Here is an 18,308-nt window from a genome sequence, read left to right as displayed (position 1 = left end):
AAATTGAGGTATAGTGGGAAATGATACTAAAGGATGGTGTCATGTTTTTGAGAACCTTGAATGCAATACTATGGTCACAAGATCTTATATTTTAAAAATGGAAAGTAAAAAAAAAAAAATAGTGAACAGAGGAACATCAACACTGCAATAGCCCATGAGTATATAGATCTGTTTCCAAGTGTGAAAAGTGCAATATGGACAAGTAAATGGTCAAAGGAGAGCCAAAGAATGAACATTACACAGAAACCTCTAGATGTTTTCCAAAGCACAATAATCCTCAGTGACCTTTTCAAAATAAAGAATTTCAGCATTAAGGATGAACTTTATGACAAAATGCAAATCTAACTAAGAAGTGATGACTTTCAAAAGTTGTCTCCCAGCATCGTCACCTCCATCTGTGAGCCAATACCTAAGATTAGAGTTGTTTTGATGGTAGAGATTCCTTGATCAGTACAACTCTTCAAGAATGGGGTTCAGGGCCAACTAATTGGGATTCAAAGGACAGGCTGACCACTATTGCCATCAACACACACGTGGTGACCTCTGGATCTCACGACCACAGACATTTCTGCTCAGAACAAGGGGAAAGACTGGAAACTCACTTAGAAGTCAGACTGTAAAAAAATAGTATCAATTTCTGTAGGAATAAAAAGTCAACATCATTGGAGACCACAAAAAAAGAAAATAGAATTATTTAGGAACTTTTTTTTTAAATAGTCCCAACATGTCAAGCTGAAACTCCAGTACTTTGGCCACCTCATGCGAAGAGTTGACTCATTGGAAAAGACTCTGATTCTGGGAGGGATTGGGGGCAGGAGGAGAAGGGGACGACAGAGGATGAGATGGCTGGATGGCATCACCAACTTGATGGACATGAGTCTGAGTGAACTCCGGGAGTTGGTGATGGACACGGAGGCCTGGCGTGCTGCGATTCATGGCGTCGCAGTCAGACATGACTGAGCGACTGAACTGAACTGAACTGAACATATCAAACTAAAGTAAGGTGATCTCTGAGCATAAGAGGTGAACCCCTAGGCAGAGATGGTTCCATAAACCAGAAGGGGATTGAAGACAGAGAATTCCACAACATCTGTCTGCATCCAACTGAGTATGAACTCAAACCTGATTTGAACAGCTGGAGAGCCACTTGCTGGATAGTACATTATTTTCTGCAACAACCTGTCCCTTCTACTAAATGAAACTGAAAGTCTCTCAGTCGTGTCCGACTCTTTGCAATCCCATGGACTATACAGCCCATGGAATTCTCTAGGCCAGAATACTGGAGTGGGTAGCCTTTCCCTTCTCCAGAGGATCTTCTCAACCCAGGGATCAAACCAGGTCTCCCTCATCGCAGGTGGATTCTTCACCAGCTGAGCCACAACGGAAGCCCAAGTATTCTTAGCCTATCTCTTCTCCAGTGAATCTTCCTACCCTGGAATCTAACTGGGGTCTCCTGGATTGCAGACAGATTCTTTACCAACTGAGCTATCAAGGAAGCCCAATAACCCTTCTGCTAAGTTATATTGAAAATAATGGATATGTAGGTGCCCACTAGGGCGGCCCCCAGAGACAGATGCAAGAGGAAAGAGTGAGAGGAAAAGGAAGAACTGTCAAGCATTTCTTCCTTCTGAATAAGCAAAAAAAGAATAAAGAGCTCCTTCTTGAGACTTCTTTGCACACAAATATTTTCAAAATGAATGCTCTTTCTGTTGAGCTGTACTGGCTTTTCAGATTGTAAAAGTAATTGTACTCTTAAAACATTTGTAGGATATAAAGAAGTGTGGAGATAACTGAGAAAATGGCCTATTACCCAGAAACAATCATGGTAAATATTTTGAGATATTTTCTTCCATTCTCTTAATGATACAGACATCTACAATTTCTAGCAGATTTGGAAATTTGGAAATCTTGTGTTTATTTTTGTTCATTTAATAATATCATGATTATTTTCCTACATTGTTACCTAATCTTCAAAATGTGAAAATAAAAATGTAGTTACTTCTAATTTCATCAATTATAATAAATATATCATTCTGGTAAAAAATGTTGATATTGGAGAATCCTGAGCATATGTGCTTGTGTGGGGGCAGGGTTTATATAAGACATCTTCTCCCATCCCTCAATTTTGCTGTGAACCTAAAACTGTTCTGACAAATAAAATTTTAATTAAAAAAATTAAGAAAGAAAGGAAGGAAAGAAGGAATGAGATGGATGAAAGAAAGAAAGCTTGCCCTATCAAATATCAAGATGTGATCTCTATAGTAATTAGACCATGTGATAGTAATGTATTGATAAATACACAGAAGTGCTGAAAAGAATAGACCCATGCCTATTTGGAAATTTGATTCTTGACACAGAGGGCATTACAAATCAGCAGGAAAGGATGAATTGTTTAATATATTGTTCTAAGATAATTGATTATCCACATGAAATCAAATTCCTACCTTACCTCATAAACAAAATTTTTTCTAGATGTGTTAAAGACATATATAAGTGGCAAAACTAAATCTTAGAAGATGCTATAGGAAAGTACCTATGTTTTCTACGTAGGGTAGTATTTGTTAAACAACACACCCAAAACAGAGTTATTAAAAAAAAAAAAGATTATAAATTTGACTATATTAAGTTAGGCCTGTCTTCATTGAAATATAATAAAGAATATTTATATCTATTTCATATGCATATATTTATAGATATATAAGAATATATGCAGACATATTAAATCTATACAGACATATACCTATATATTATACAAATATATGCATATACAAATTTTTAAACAAATATATAAATGACTGAGCCTGCTTTAGCACACCCTAATTGCATTACCTCAGATATCTTTTTCTCCCCTAAATTAGACTGAAAAATTCTTTTATTACCTCTATACACAGATAATCCTTTAATTCTGAGGATACTTGCCTGACAACTGCCCCCATCTCACTTGACCAAGTAGGTCAATCATTTGTCCTTTGCGCCACATCTATATCTTACACATTTCTTAATTAGAGCATCTCCTTCATGAATCAAACACTGTACAAGGGCTTTCTTAGCATCTGCCGTTTCATTGCTTCCTCGTCTCTATATTAGTGTTGCAATGCACTAGTCTCTCTCTTTTATAAGTGCAGACAATGAAATCAGTACAATCAACCTGTTCAAGGGGCAGAGTCAAAATATAAACTCCAGCCTGACTGTTGCTAAGGCTCTATCATTCATAGCTGTTATGCAATAGTGTGCATATTAAACTGCACTGCTTACATCAGTTTTTTGTCTGTTTAATAAAAAGGCTACCTGGTTACCTATTGCTGCATAACAGATTACCCTGAAATGTAACGGTCTTTTAAAATTCCATTTTATTTTATTTCATAGCTTTCTGGGTCTAGAATTCAAGAAGGGCTTAACTGGACTATTCTTCTAGTCCACATTTCATGGAATGACCCCATTTGGTAGTTCTTAGCCAAGCACTCATCCAAGACAGCTCCACTAAAACGTCTAGGGTAAGTAGAAACAACTGATAACCGGGATCAGCTGGGACTGTTGACAAAACACCTCTACATGCCTCCTACGTTGGTTGTTTTCAGAGAAATCAGATTTCAAACCTACCAATTTATGAAGTCTTTCACCCAGAAGCTGGCACAGCATCACTTCTGTACTATTCAAAAGAGTCCCAGATTCAAAGGGAGGAGACATAGATTATTCTTCCCATTAAAGGGAATGTCAAAGAAAGGGAAGTTTTCTTTAATCTGCTTCATCATAGAAAATGTAAAGGACAGATTTGAAGAAAATATTAACTATGTCTAAAACCAATAAGGAACTAATATTTCTAGGACAGCACTATCCTAAGCAACTTTCTGTGATAATGGAAATTGTCTATGCATGGTCTCTGGTAGCTATATGGAGAAGCGCGTGGCTATTGAGCATTTGAAATGTAGCTAGTGTGACCAAGGCACTGAATTTTAATTTTTAGTTATTTTAAATTCAAATAGTCATAAGCAGTTAGTTGCCACACTATCAGACAACACTGCTCTATAAGATAAAAGATACACCTGCGAATCAAGAAGAAAGTGATAGAAGTTTCTGTCTTCTACCTTCCAGGTTCAGTCACAAATTCAGTCCAGATAGTCTCAGCAACACATTCTTCTCTCAAGGCTACATTCCTGAACCTGGCTCCTAACGTGGGAACGGTGGGCAAAGCATACGTTCCAAAGATGGGGGATGGAACTAGACGCCTGAGATTGCCCAGGTTCAGCTCTGTGGTCAACTGGCAGTCACGTCCTCTTCACGACCTCCAAGACACAATTTTTTTTTTTGTATTTCCTAGGGAAAGAAGCATAGCAAGGAAGGAGAAGGAGGGAGAGGTGAAAGAAACTTATGCTAACTGTTGACAAAAGTTAACAATAAGCTAAGGACTATGATTACTGCAGTCCTCTGGATGCCCCGAACTCATTTCTGTATTCCACAGTTTACACAATACCTTGTACATAGTCCGTGCTTGATAAATGCCTTCTGGTGGATTAATTAATGAGTTAATTAATACTGTTAGGAAGACCAGATGAAGAGAACTATGAGAAATTAAGTTAAAGCTACTGATAAAAAAGGGCTTGTGAAAAATAATATTGCTTTGTATTTTTCTTGGCCAATACTACCCCAATGCCTAGGAGTTTCCAGCAGCTCCCCAACTGTCTGTTCCACTCATTTAGGCTAGGTTGGAGGATGGTTCAGGTGGGTCTCCAAGTCTGGGGAGGCACCTGTTTGAGAAATTGGATATTTCTGAGCAATTACATCAAATTCATTAAGCTTATATTGAACAGCAGCAATAGTAACTCACAGACCTCTACGGTAGGCTAAAGAATGCCCCCAAGATAGCAGATCTTATCATAGAACCTATGAGTGTTATGTGTAAAGTCATCACAAATGTGAGTAGATTAAGGATCTTGCAATAGAGAAAGTATTGTGGATTATCCAGGTGGGACCTAAACGCAATCACATGTTATAAGGAGGCAAATGAAAATTTGACACACACATCTCTCTTCAGTGACTAAGCAGAGAGAGATTTGAAGATGGTGGCCATAAACCAAGGAATGCTAGCAGCCACTATGGGCTGGAGGTCGCAAGACCTACTGACACATTGATTTTGTTCCAGTAATACTTATTCTGGACTTCTGGTTTCCAGAATTGGAGAAAATAAATTTCTGTTCTATTCTAAAATATGACCCTTTCCCTCAGGCCTGTAGCACAAGATTTATATCACCTTTTAATGATTCTGCATCCCCTACACACAGTCTCTCTTTATCCCTCATAGATGTCCAAAAGTATGACACTAAATACAAAATAATCAAACTATATCACATACAGTTACAAGAGAGTCACTGGTCATAGCATAACTAGGAATTAGCCCAGCTTCACTAGCACTTGCCTTTTTCCTCAACACACAACATCGATGCAGAAAGCCTAAAGGAAAACTGTTTGCTACAGCCGAGGTCATTTACTCAACAGTAAATCCATCTCCCTTTCTCTCCCAAGCCAATCCCATTGATAGCACTGCAGGCTGAAATGTCTGAAGGGAAAACACTTTACTACTCAGTTTGCAGCACTGATGACTTAAGTACATTTACAGGGCTGTGGAGCTTAAAATCTACATTGTCCCTCCCATGTTCTAATTTCCTGCTTCTCCACACTATTTATGCTCACCTGTTACCCAATTAGCACCCCAGTAAACTGAACTCCTGTAGTTGTTTTACCCTAGCAATTAACCCTCTCCAGCACCCCCTCTGCAAAGAGCTCCTGATTAAAATAAATTGCTCAATTATTCACCTAACAACGGGAAGTATGCCACAGTAGATCAGGAGGAGAACAATTTATTTCTTCATAGATCTCTAAATGTGTCCAGGATTAGCTGAGAAGAAAGATTCTCCTGAAATAATCTAAAGGATTTGGTTAAGGTTTATGGTAAGGGCACAAACATAAAATGTCAGCACCTATCTATAGGTTTTTGAAATGGTCAGCATCCCTAGTTTGAAGAAAATGCTAAAATGAAAAGAAAGTGGTTTACTTTCATTTTTTTTTATTATATACACTGCTAACATGAATTTCTCATTAATGACCACAATGACATATAAGAAAGATATAATGGGAAAAAAAAAAGAGGTGGGGGAAGTAAAAGGGAAGGGAGGGCATTAAGTACTGAGGTACCCAACGTCTTTAAGTTGGATGGGATGTTCATGGTATGTTTAAGCAATATTTCTTCACAACTGACAGTATTCTGCATACTACACATCGCTTTCCTATTATTAAAAATATAATATATTTAACATAAAACTCCAATTAAACATAACTTTCTGTAATAAAATTTCAAAGAACTTAAGAATTTCAAGTGCCTAAGACATTCATTGGCAGGATTGATTCTGAAGCTGAAGTTCCAATACTTTGGCCACCTGATGCGAAGAGCTGACTTGTTCGGAAAGACCCTGATACTGGGAAAGATGAAAGGAAAAAGAAAAACGGCGCAGCAGAGGATGAAATGGTTAGGTACATGGTTAGACTACAGACCACTGTATAAAATATCAGAGTGGGTTAAAACTATATTTGTACATTTTATATTGAACCACATATAATTCCCTAAATATCCTACATGTAGATTTTAAGGGGGAAAGAAATCACTTCTTAATCAGACTGAAATTTATTGACTACTTTTTGTTCTATTTTTCCTTACCCACACATTAATCATAAATCATCCTGTAACAAAAAAGGAAGAAGGACACACAACTAAAGGAGTGTGTTATTGAACATAGAACAATTGAACAATGACCTTAATGCAGTGTAATCTGGAAAGAAAATACATTAAAAGTTATAATTTAAGGGTACAAGATTGCCCACTAGGCAATGACAGCAGAGGGTGTTTCCAAAAATCTCACTCTGAAAATGCAGCCAAATGGCCCTCTGCACGCATGAGTTTCCTGAAATGTTTCCACTGCAGAAAGCCACAAAAGCCAGGCATTTTAGAAAACCGTTTTCATCACCACGGAAGGAAGTCAGTCTTCCTTTTCCAGTACCTTTCATTAATTGAAATTCTAACCCTACCTAAACTAAACCTGGATGGTGGAGGAAGGGAGGAAGACAGACAAAAAAGAAAGAAAGATCTTCCTGCATATGCAATGTTTAAACCCTGAAAAATTATTTGCAGACAAGAAGTAGACGGCTCATAGCTGTGGCATTCTTGCCCAGAAGGAAAGCAGCCTGCAAACTGCAGTGCCCAGGAGCAGAGAAGAGCACAGTCACTGCTCCCTATGAAAATTTAACAATTCATTAACGGGAAAAGGCGACATAAAGGGATGCGGGATCAGAGGCAGCTCAGCGGCATCAAATTCTGAGAGAATGAAGGATGGGGAAGGGAGATGTGGAAATTCAGACTGCGGAGAAAGGCGGAAAGAGGAGGGAGACTTGATAGGAACAGGGACAAAGAGAGACTGGAAAGTAAAAAGGGTAGGAGAGATGAAAGGAGGGAGAGGAAAGGGGAGAAAGGATTTGAATAAAATTCAAATTTCTAATCTGGTTTTAATCTTCTTTCGGGGGAGGGTTTGAATGTACGATGCTGATTTTTCTGCCTTTTTTTTTTTTCCTCCCCTAAGCGCCCCTCACTGACCAAACCATGTGTTAAAAACAGTTTCCCTCCTGGAAGGGATTATGCCCTTTGACTTTCACAGCCGTCTCTCCCTTCCTGACATCAAGGAGGCGGGATGGCGGCGTGCGCGCTGGTGCGGAGCGCGGCGGGCGTCTGCGGCGCGGCGGATGTCTCACTCGGCGGCCGCGCGCGGGGACGCCTTGTTTCTTCCACACCTTTACCTCGGCCGGTGTAGGCTTATTTATTTGTAAGCATCCAGGCTATGTATGCGCCCGTGTAAATAAATAAGTTTAAATACAATTTCCAAATGAACAACATGAGAAAAATGGTCGATTTGTGAGCGTGTCAAATAATGAGTGGCAAACACAACGTCTGCGGCCGCCGCGGCCCACCCGTGGCCGAGGCCGCCCTGCCATCTAGCGGGACGCGCAGGAACTCCGCTCACGGCCTCGCGCGGCCTCACTTACCCTCGCAAATGGGCCCGGCCGGGCCGATTCTCCTAAACGCGTTAACTTAGCCGTGCTATATCCTAGGAACAAGTTAATATACGATTCCTCTCTGTCTTAAGGTCATTACTGTCGAAGCATAAATTAATAGAGCGACTCCAGTTAATTCCTTTTGGCGTTTGCTTCCGCAAGTCTAAGCGCAGACGTGAAAACAGCCGCCCCTCAAAGTTGTGGAGGGGAGGAAGGAAAGAGGCCGAAAAGGAGCTCAGCTGGAAGAACAGGCTCCCTGACCTAAAAGCCCGATGGAAGACGCGCCCTTTAGAGACCCAACATAATTCCCCCCACAGTCAAGCTAAAATAGGAGGGGGAGTTCAGAGGGTGGGCTTCTTCGGGGGGCACCGTCGTCACAAGGCAGCGTTGTGAACATACAGGGTTCAGTTTTCTATGGAGGAGGAGTAAGGGCAATCAGGGCTCCTCTTTACGAGCAAGAAGTGGCATATGTTGTTGAAGAGGCTGCACATCAGGCTATCTGGTCACCTGCCCTTACGCCAGAAGCGCCTGCATCCTCATCACCACTCCCCATGTCAGTGAGCTCACAGAGGCTACACAAAGGTCTACCGCCGTGCAAAAACCGCTCTGTGAAAACGCCCCAGAAAGGGAAGATGAAGTGGGGGTAAGCCTGAAGGGTTTCCCTGACCTGCCTTTAATATTTTTCAGGTCACTGAGGGGCACAGGCCCTTGAGGAATAGGCTACACTATTTAAGCTTCATTTTGGTCTGTTCAGATTCAGATGGGATTTTGGAGCACCACGGTTTTCTTAAATAAATTTCATAACAGTCAGGTTAGATGTAGGTAAGTCCAAATTTTTATTTTCATCAGGAGTTATTGTTTTTCATATTAATTCGGAATTCTAAAAAAATTGTCTAAAACTGCCAGCAGGCTTTTGTTCTTGGCTAAATAAACAGGGCTCTTGAAGCATGTGTGTTCTGTGGTGGGGGGGGGGGGGGTGGGGGTGGGGGGAGTCTTTGCATGTTCCTTATGATTAAATGTGTTTAGTAACTGTCCTGGAGAAGTATATCTGGGGTCAGAGCCATGACTTCTTCCAGTATCTCTGCAAAGTGAATTAATCAAAGCAATGCACAATGCTATTGACAGTGCAGATGCTGTAAGGTGAAATACTCTAGTGAAACTGCAGTGCCTTGTAATTTAGTTACAAAGAAGATTTACTCAAATAAGGCAAAAATGCAAAATAGTAAGTCAAAAGTTCTGAACCATAATTAGGCCTCGGGATCACCCATAGGACTTTATACAAATGCAGAGGACCAGCATGATTTCTGGGTATGGTCTCTTTGTTTTTGCAAAGTTGCATAACTAATTCGGAAACAAGAGTCAAGTTGAAAGTAAATGATTCAATATTTAAAAGAAAGAAAAAGAAAAGAAGTCTGCATGAATGATTCTCTGGCACAACCAAAAATGAGAATATGCATGTGAAATGCAATTGCAGGTGGTGCAGTGTGAACCTGAGCCACTGTGAGAGGTTAGTATAGACACAGAAAGTGTCCTGGAGCGGGCACCTTCAAGAATGGGGAGAAGATAAATGGAGCAAGAACAAAGGAGCAAGCATTCCAGATTACATCAGCTCTTCTGCAGGAAAACAGACTGCCAATTCTAGGGATCACAGAGATCTGCTGCCTGGTGAAACAGAATAAGTCCATTTGAAAGGAGTGAGTCCAGACCACTTCTGGAGCAAAGCATAGCAAAAGTGCAGTCATCAGAGTAAAAAGAAAATATTAAGTAGTCCAAAATACTGTCCAATGAGTGCATGTATTTTACTTTTGTCCAAGGCCTCCCTGACTTCCCAATTCACGGTATTTTGAATCCCTGAAAAGTACGTAGTTGGTTTTTCCCTATTGTGCTGCTACCTGAGAGTTAAAGATTTTCACTTCTGGGTAAGATAATGCACTCAGATGCATTAAGCAGACAATTAATTTATCCTCTTGGCTGCCCACTACCTATGCTTAATGTACTTAAAAAAGGAAATAATGCTTATCTAGCTTTTACTTGCACAGTGTCTGAAAGTAAAAAAGGAATAAGGGAGATAATGCTAAAATCAGTGTACTGAGGATCACCCTGATCATCATTGGATCATCATGTCAAATGTTAATTTCATAATATTGTTACAGAGACATCAGAGCAGATGGATAAGAATTTTCATGTGATGGAGGGAGTGTTACTGTCTCATTTCATCTTTCTATATCACAATTATAAAATGTGCTGTCACTAACTCATGTCTGATTCTTTGCAACCCAATGGACTGCAGCACACCAGGTTTCCCTGTCCTTCACTATCTCACAGAGTCTACTCAAATTCATATCCATTGAGTTGATGATGCCATCCAACATCTCATCCTCTGTCACTCCCTTGTACAACTGCACTCAATCTTTCCCAGCATCAGGGTCTTTTCCAGTGAGTCGGCTCTTCCTATCAGCTGGCCAAAGTATTGGAGCTTCAGCATCCATCTTTCCAATGAATATTCAGGGTTGATTTCCTTTAGGATTGGCTGGTTTGATCTCCTTGCAGTCCAAGGGACTCTCAAGAGTCTTATTTAGAACCACATTTCAAAAGCATCATTACTTTGGCATTCAGCCGTCTTTATGGTGCAACTCTCACATCCGTACATGACTGCTGGAAAAACTATAGCTTTGACAATACAAACCTGTGTCAACAGGTCTTTTTAATATGCTGTCTATATTTGTCATAACTTTTCTTCCAAGGAGAAGTGTCTTCATTCTGTGGCTGCAGTCGCCATGTACAGTGATTTTTGAGCCCAAGAGATAAAGTCTGTCATTGTTTCCATTGTTTTCTCATCTATTTGCCATGAAGTGATGGGACCAGATGCCATGATCTTCATTTTTTGAATGTTAAGTTTTAAGCCAGCCTTTTCACTCTCCTCCTTTACCCTCATCAAGAGGCTCTTAAGTTCTTCTTCACTTTTGCCATTATAGTGGCATCATCTGCATATCTGAGGTTGTTGGTATTTCTCCCAGCAGTCTTGATTCCAGCTTGTGATTCATCCAGCCCAACATTTCACGTGGTGTATTCTGCATATAAGTTAAATAAGCAGGGTGACAATATGAAGCCTTGTACATTCCTTTCCCAATTTTGACTAGTCCCTTGTCCCATGATCAGTTCTCACTGTTGCTTTTTGACTTGCATATGGGTTCCTCAGGAGACAACTAAGGTGGTTTGGTATTTCCATCTCTTGAAGAACTTTCCACAGTTTGTTGTGATCCACACAGTCAAAGGCTTTAGCGTACTCAGTGTAGCAGAAGTAGATGTTTTTCTGGACCTCTCTTGCTTTCTTTATGATCCAAAGGTTGTTGACAATTCGATCTCTGTTTCCTCTGCCTTTTCTAAATCCAGTTTGTACTTCTGGAAACTCTCAGTTCACACACTGTTGAAGCCTAGTCTGAAGGACATTGAGCATTTCTTTGCTAGCATGTGAAATAAGTGCAATTTTATGTTGGCTTGAACATTCTTAGCCATTGACTTTCTTTGGGATTGGAATGAAAACTGACTTTTTCCAGCCCTGTGGCCACTGCTGAGTTTTCCAAATTTGCTGACATATTGACTATAGCATTTTAACAGCATCATAATTTAGAATTTTGAATAGCTAAGCTGGAATTCCATCACTTCCTTTAGCTTTGTTCAGATTAATGCTTCCTAAAGCCCACTTGACATCACATTCCAGGATGTCTGGCTCTAGGTGAGTTATCACATCATCGTGGTTATCTGGGTCATTAAGACTTTTTTTGTACAATTCGTCTGCATATTCTTGCCACTTCTCCTTAATCTCTTCTCCTTCTGTTAGGTCCTTGCTGTTTCTGTCCTTTATTGTGCCCATCTTTGCATGAAATGTTCACTTAGTATCTCAAGTTTTCTTGAAGAGATCTCTAATCTTTCCCATTTTTTTTGTTTTCCTCTGTGTCATTGCATTGCTCACTTACGACTTTTTTTCTTTCATTTCTCCTTGCTATTCTCTGGAACTCTGCATTCAGATGGGTATATCTTTCCCTTTCTCCTTTGCTTTTTTTGTTCTTCTCTTCTCAGCTATTTGTAAGGCCTCCTCAGACAATCACTTTGTCTTCTTGCATTTCTCTTTCTTTGGGTTGCTTTTGGTCACTGCCTCATGTACAGTGTTGCAAACCTCTGTCCATAGTTCTTCAGGCACTCTGAGTAACCAGTATGTTGACTTCTGACAAATGCCAGGCTTTTGAGTATATGTGGTAATCAAAGATATCCCATAAAGTTGTCCGAGATGAGCAAGACTAAGGCCTTGATTTCTGAAAATCTTGTTTGTCCAAGTTGAGTTGCAAAAAGAATGAACATTTTAATTGAAAGAACATAGTGATCTACTTGACTAGAGAGTTTAAATGTTCCAGAAGAAATACTACCTATCTAGCTGGTATAATAAATACTTTGTTATTTGAAAACATATAACAGGACTGGAAAAGATTAGTTTTCATTCCAGTCCTACAGAAGGGCAATGCCAAAGAGTGTTCAAACTACCATACAACTGCACTCGTTTCACACACTAGCAAAGTAATACTCAAAATCCTTCAAGCTTCAATAGTACGTGAACCAAGAACTTCCAGATACACAATCTGGGTTTAGAAAATGCAGAGGAACCTGGGGTCAAATTGCAAACATCGTTTGGATCATAGAAAAAGCAAGGGAATTCCAGAAAAACATCTGCTTCATTGAGTATATGAAAGCCTTTGACTGTGTAGATCACAACAAACTATGGAAACTTCTTCAAAAGATGGGTATAACCAGACCAACTTACCTGCCTCCTGAGAAATCTGTATACAGGTCAAGAAGCAACAGTTAAAACCCAATATGGAACAACAGTTCAAAATTGGGAAAGGAGTACAACAAGGCTGTATGTTGTCACCTTGTTTATTTAACTTATATGCAGAGTACATCTTGCAAAATGGGCTGGATGAATCACAAGTTTGAATCCAGGTTGCTGGGAGAAATATCAGTAACCTCAGATATGCAGATGACATCACCCTTATGGCAGAAAGAGAAGGAAGAGGAACTAAAGTATCTTGATGAAGATGGAAGAGGAGCATGAAAAAGCTAGCTTAAAACTTAACATTCAAAAACTAAGATCATGGCATCTGGTCCCATCACTTCATGGCAAATAGATGGAGAATAAATGGAAACAGTGACAGACTTTACTTTCTTGGGCTCCAAAATCACTGTGGACAGTGACTGCAGCCATGAAATGAAAAGATGCTTGCTCCTTGGAAGAAAAGCTGTGACAAACCTAGACAGCATATTAAAAAGCAGAGACATCACTTTGCTGACAAAGGTTTGTATAGTCACAACTATGGTTTATCCAGTAATCATATATGGCTGTGAGAGTTGCACCATAAAGAAAACTGATCACCAAAGAATTGATGCTGTTGATCTGTGGTGCTAGAGAAAACTCTTGAGAGTCCCTTGGACAGCAAGGAGATCAAACCAGTCAATCCTAAAGGAAATAAACCCTGAATATTCTTTGGAAGGACTGATAATGAAGCTCCAATACTTTGGCCATCTGATGGGAAAAGCCAACTTATTAGAAAAGACCCTGATATTGGAAAAGATTGAGGTCAGGAGTAGAAGGGATGGACAGAGGATGAGATGGTTGGATGGCATCATTGACTCAATGGACATGAGTCTGAAGAAACTCCAGGAGATGGAGAAGGACAGGAAAGCCTTGCATCCTGCAGTTCATGGGGTCACAAAGAGTCGGACACAAAAGAGCAACTGAACAACAATATGAAAACATGAGCTAGAAGTTGATAGCCTTACAAGATTCCTGCAACCTCTTATATATAATTCTGAAGCATTTAATTTTATTTTACTCTAAGAAATCTTTAGTTACTTCTATGGTTAAAGTCCTTAACTGGCTATTCAAAGTCCTTTGCCATCTCACCTGAACCAGTCAAACTTTTCTCACACTTTCCTGCATAAATTCTGTTCTAATCATGTTGACCTGCATAATACACTCTGGATGTGCATTATGGGAACTCACCCCAATCCTTGCCATGCACTGCAAATCTCTCTCCACCAGTCAAAATTTCCCTTCATATCCCAAGTCAGTCCCGTCTCCCAAGGAGTCTTCCTTGAAAGTGTCAACATGAAACACCTTCATGTGAGTATTGGTCATGCTGGATATCTCCACCTCCATATCACACGTTACATTAAATGGGTAATTATCTGCATATATTTTCTCCTTTTCTAAATGTCAGTTCCTGAAGATAAGACCTATACTTTAAATATTTTATCCTCTTTACAGCACCTGATGCAGTGCCTGCCCTAGTCTTTCTGCACGGTGACATCTGGAAGTAGCCTTCGTTTACCACTCTATGATAGAATTTAACGTAGCACCTGGGGAGCTGAACAAAGGAAAGCTGTACAAATTCCTTTTGAATTTCTTGAATACAAAGAAGCTACTAAGTCACAACTTAGCTGCTGCTAAGTCGTTTCAGTGGTGTCCGACTCTGTGTGACCCCATAGATGGCAGCCCACCAGGCTCCTCCGTCCCTGGCATTCTCCAGGCAAGAACAGTGGAGTGGGTTGCCTTTCCCTCTCCAATGCATGAAAGTGAAGTTGCTCAGTCGTGTCCTACTCTTTGCGACCCCATGGACTGCAGCCTACCAGGCTCCTCCGTCTATGGGATTTTCCAGGCAAGAATACTGGAGTGGAGTGCCATTGCCATCTACCCTGTTGAAGTACAGACCACATTAGATAAATGACAGAAGAATGGAAGTGTCTACAAGTTATTTTCAGTATATTTAAAAAAGAATCTCATTCAGCCTATAAAGAGAAAACTTATCACTCTCTGAAAGTACATTTTTATTTGGTTAATGATCTCCTGTAAAATACAGAGATGAAAATTGAGAATGATAGAAACATAAAATGAAAAATAGTTCAAGTTATGAGATTCACTCAGTTGTTTTTGATCTTTGGGTGATCATTTTAAGAAAAAGAAACAGTAGTTCATGCCTATTAAAATTGCTTCATCAACAAATTTATTCATGGGACCTTCTTTATAATGGGGGCTGATTAGAAAATCTTTATTCTGTGTAAGACATACTGTGGACTGCCTCAGCAGAAAAACGAATTTGGGACAAAGGTTTTCCATGAAAAAGTTAAAGGGAATATTATGAAATTGGAACTCAATCATGGCTCAGTCACCAGTCATGATGGATTTCTAGATATTTCTTATAAAGTATATCAGTATATGGGTTTAGTTACATCATTGGTAACTATGTAAATGGAATATTTTATGTAACCCACAATGAAATCAAAGTCATGGTGTAATAATATGGTTTTTATTGAGTTCATCCAGACCACTCTCATTCCCAGATATTAATTTCACAAAGATCTGTAAACTAAGACCTTGGTTATGAAGGGCAGCAATGTATTACAGGTGAGAGCAATGCTAATATACAAAATTGAGAGGTTCCTGTTACATTTTGGATCTCCAAAACAAACTAATGAACAAAAAGCACCTGCCTCTCATCCCCTCTTACCTTCTCCCTTTTTGTCTTTGTGTCTTCACATGGATAAAGAATTTGTAATGTTTCCAACCTTTTCACTTAATGATCTGGATGCATCTACATAATGTCCTCCTGATATTAGCCATTATGGTTGAGATTCATGTTATTTATAAATTAGCTCTCTTGTTCCTGCTTATTTCTGAGTTTATCATCATTGAGGAGAAACGTTTCTCAACAAAAGACACAAGCACTATAGTAATAGACCCAGTAGTAATGCTTAGATACACAGATAGGCATGTTTCCATTTTGGTTTTTTGTATCCATCTTCACTTGACCCAAATATGCCATTTTCTGATTCTCAGGGTGAGGAATATTTTGAAATACATTTGCACATTCATGGATTGTTGGCTATATTAACATTTTTATATTCAGCTAATATTTAAATGTATTTAAGAAACAGGCCTCAGTTTAGATTTGTGAAATATAAAGAAAAATCACTTTTAGGCTGTTAGACCCAGTGCCACTGGGGAGATCCAGAGGTTCAAAGCATCCTTCAGCCCACATTTTCACAATCCTTTCCATACTCAACAATACTGAGTGATGTGGCTGCTAACCCAGAAAATAGAAATACCTGTGAAACACTAGAACAGGGGAATTATCAAATATTTGAGTTAAATTCTTACAAGCTCACAGGCTGAATTCTTTGGCAGACTAATATCTTCCAGACATGAGCCTGCATCTGTGTCAGTTTTAAGGCTGGTTTAATGTATGGCTGGCAAAGAAAAGGAAAGACTTCCCATAAGAAGGAAGAATGTAAGAGAAGCAGTTATTTGAGAAGCCATCCAGTGTCCTCTATTAACTCTCAGTTCCTTATTTGCCTTTGACAATTAACCCAGTGAATTCTGTACAGAGCAAATGAAATCTAATATAAAAGTATAGGTCCTAACTTTACACATGTTATATTCTGTGACCTCAGGCTAAGCTCCAAATCCCAGTTAGTCATCTTGTCAAGTTACCTGAGTTAGTTGTGTTTGATTCTTTGTGACCCCATGGACTATAGCCCGCCAGGGTCCTCTGTCCATGAGATTCTCCCAGAAAGAATACTTGAGTGGGTAGCCATTCCCTTCTCCAAGGGATCTTCCTGACCCAGGGATTGGACCCAGGTCTCCTGCCTTGCAGGTGGATTCTTTACCATGAGCCACGAGGATGAGCTCAAGTTACCTAAGAAAGAGCACAATTGATTCTACTATGTAACAGAAGAGTCTATTGATAGGGAGATAATGGTGGCATCCCTGGACCTTATGGTCCAGAAGTCTAAGTGTATCTTTCTTATAGTGGAAAAAACAGCCAAACAGAATCCATCTCAAGGGCAGTGATTACTAAAGTTTTGATGATGAAGCTTACGATGCTGTCATGATGATGGGGATGATGGTGGTGATACTAACAAGAGGAAGATCCTCTCCAAGATTTCCACCAGCAAAAAGCAAGCAATTTCCTTGTGATCCCCTCCTCCCAAGAATAAATAAATAAGACAAGCAAAATACAAATCAGAAACAAAACACACTCATTTTGTGTTGTCTATAATGTCAATGATCTGCACGTGCACACAATGTGCACACACACACACACACATACACACACTGTGTGTGTGCCTGACAAGGAAATAAGCCAGAATTAATAGCTGAGACTGAAATAAGCATCCAAATTCCAATTGTGGCCTGAGATAAAAGGTGCTCTAAGGTGGTGTTCCCCTCCCTCCAGATGTAGCTATAGTTCAAAATCAGACAACGAAGAAGTCACTATTGCTTCCTGTCTCTGGCAAAATTTACATTGATTAGAGAAAAGATCACTCGACAAACATACCTGGCACACTCACATGATCCTGAAGACACCTGATCTATATTCATAAAGCATTTTAGGATAATTAAATATCAAATTCTAGGACAGTGCAAGACATAATTAATCATTGAGACAAACAAAGAATCTCCATTCAGCTAATGCACTTCACAGTTGAGAAGAGATGGGGACTTAGCAAGATTTTCTTTATAAATCCTCTCATGGTAGTGGGTTTGCAGCACTCACATTTGCTATGTAATTTCTCTTTTACAAGCAGCAATTTAGAGTCAACTAACAGATTACAAACTGAAAATGAAGAGACAAACTTGTAACAAACAATTTCAAATGGAAGATTCCAGATTATGCTCAATGGAAACCAAAAGAGTGTTACAAGTGTCACTGTACAAGTGTACACGTGTTACAAGTACATCCAGTACTACTGATTTTAAAATAATTCATAATTATTTATCTTTCTCTGGATATGGCATGTATTTCCTTATCCATAATGTAAAAAGAAAAACTTTAGATCAGGGATTAAGTGATATACTTCTTTTTATTCTCATCAGAATTGATAGTACCTTGCAAATGAGTAGACATCCAACAAATATTTGTTGAATGATAGTTGTATTCATATTCCTGACATGGAGTTATGACTGTAACATTTCCATACACAACCAAAAATTGTCACCTTGTTAGCTGCAGAATAAATAAGCCTTTTAGATTTTAAGCCATTTCAAACCTTATAACTGAGCCTAAACTGACTTTGCCAACTTTAATTTTCCACCATTGCCCTCAAAGAACTCACTTTTTCAACAGTTTTCCCAGATGACTTCTTTCCCACTTATCAAAGGG

Source organism: Bos indicus, chromosome 24, assembly GCF_029378745.1.
Source record: "Bos indicus isolate NIAB-ARS_2022 breed Sahiwal x Tharparkar chromosome 24, NIAB-ARS_B.indTharparkar_mat_pri_1.0, whole genome shotgun sequence".
Classification (NCBI taxonomy): domain Eukaryota; kingdom Metazoa; phylum Chordata; class Mammalia; order Artiodactyla; family Bovidae; genus Bos; species Bos indicus.
Note: the sequence above shows the minus strand (reverse complement) of the source record.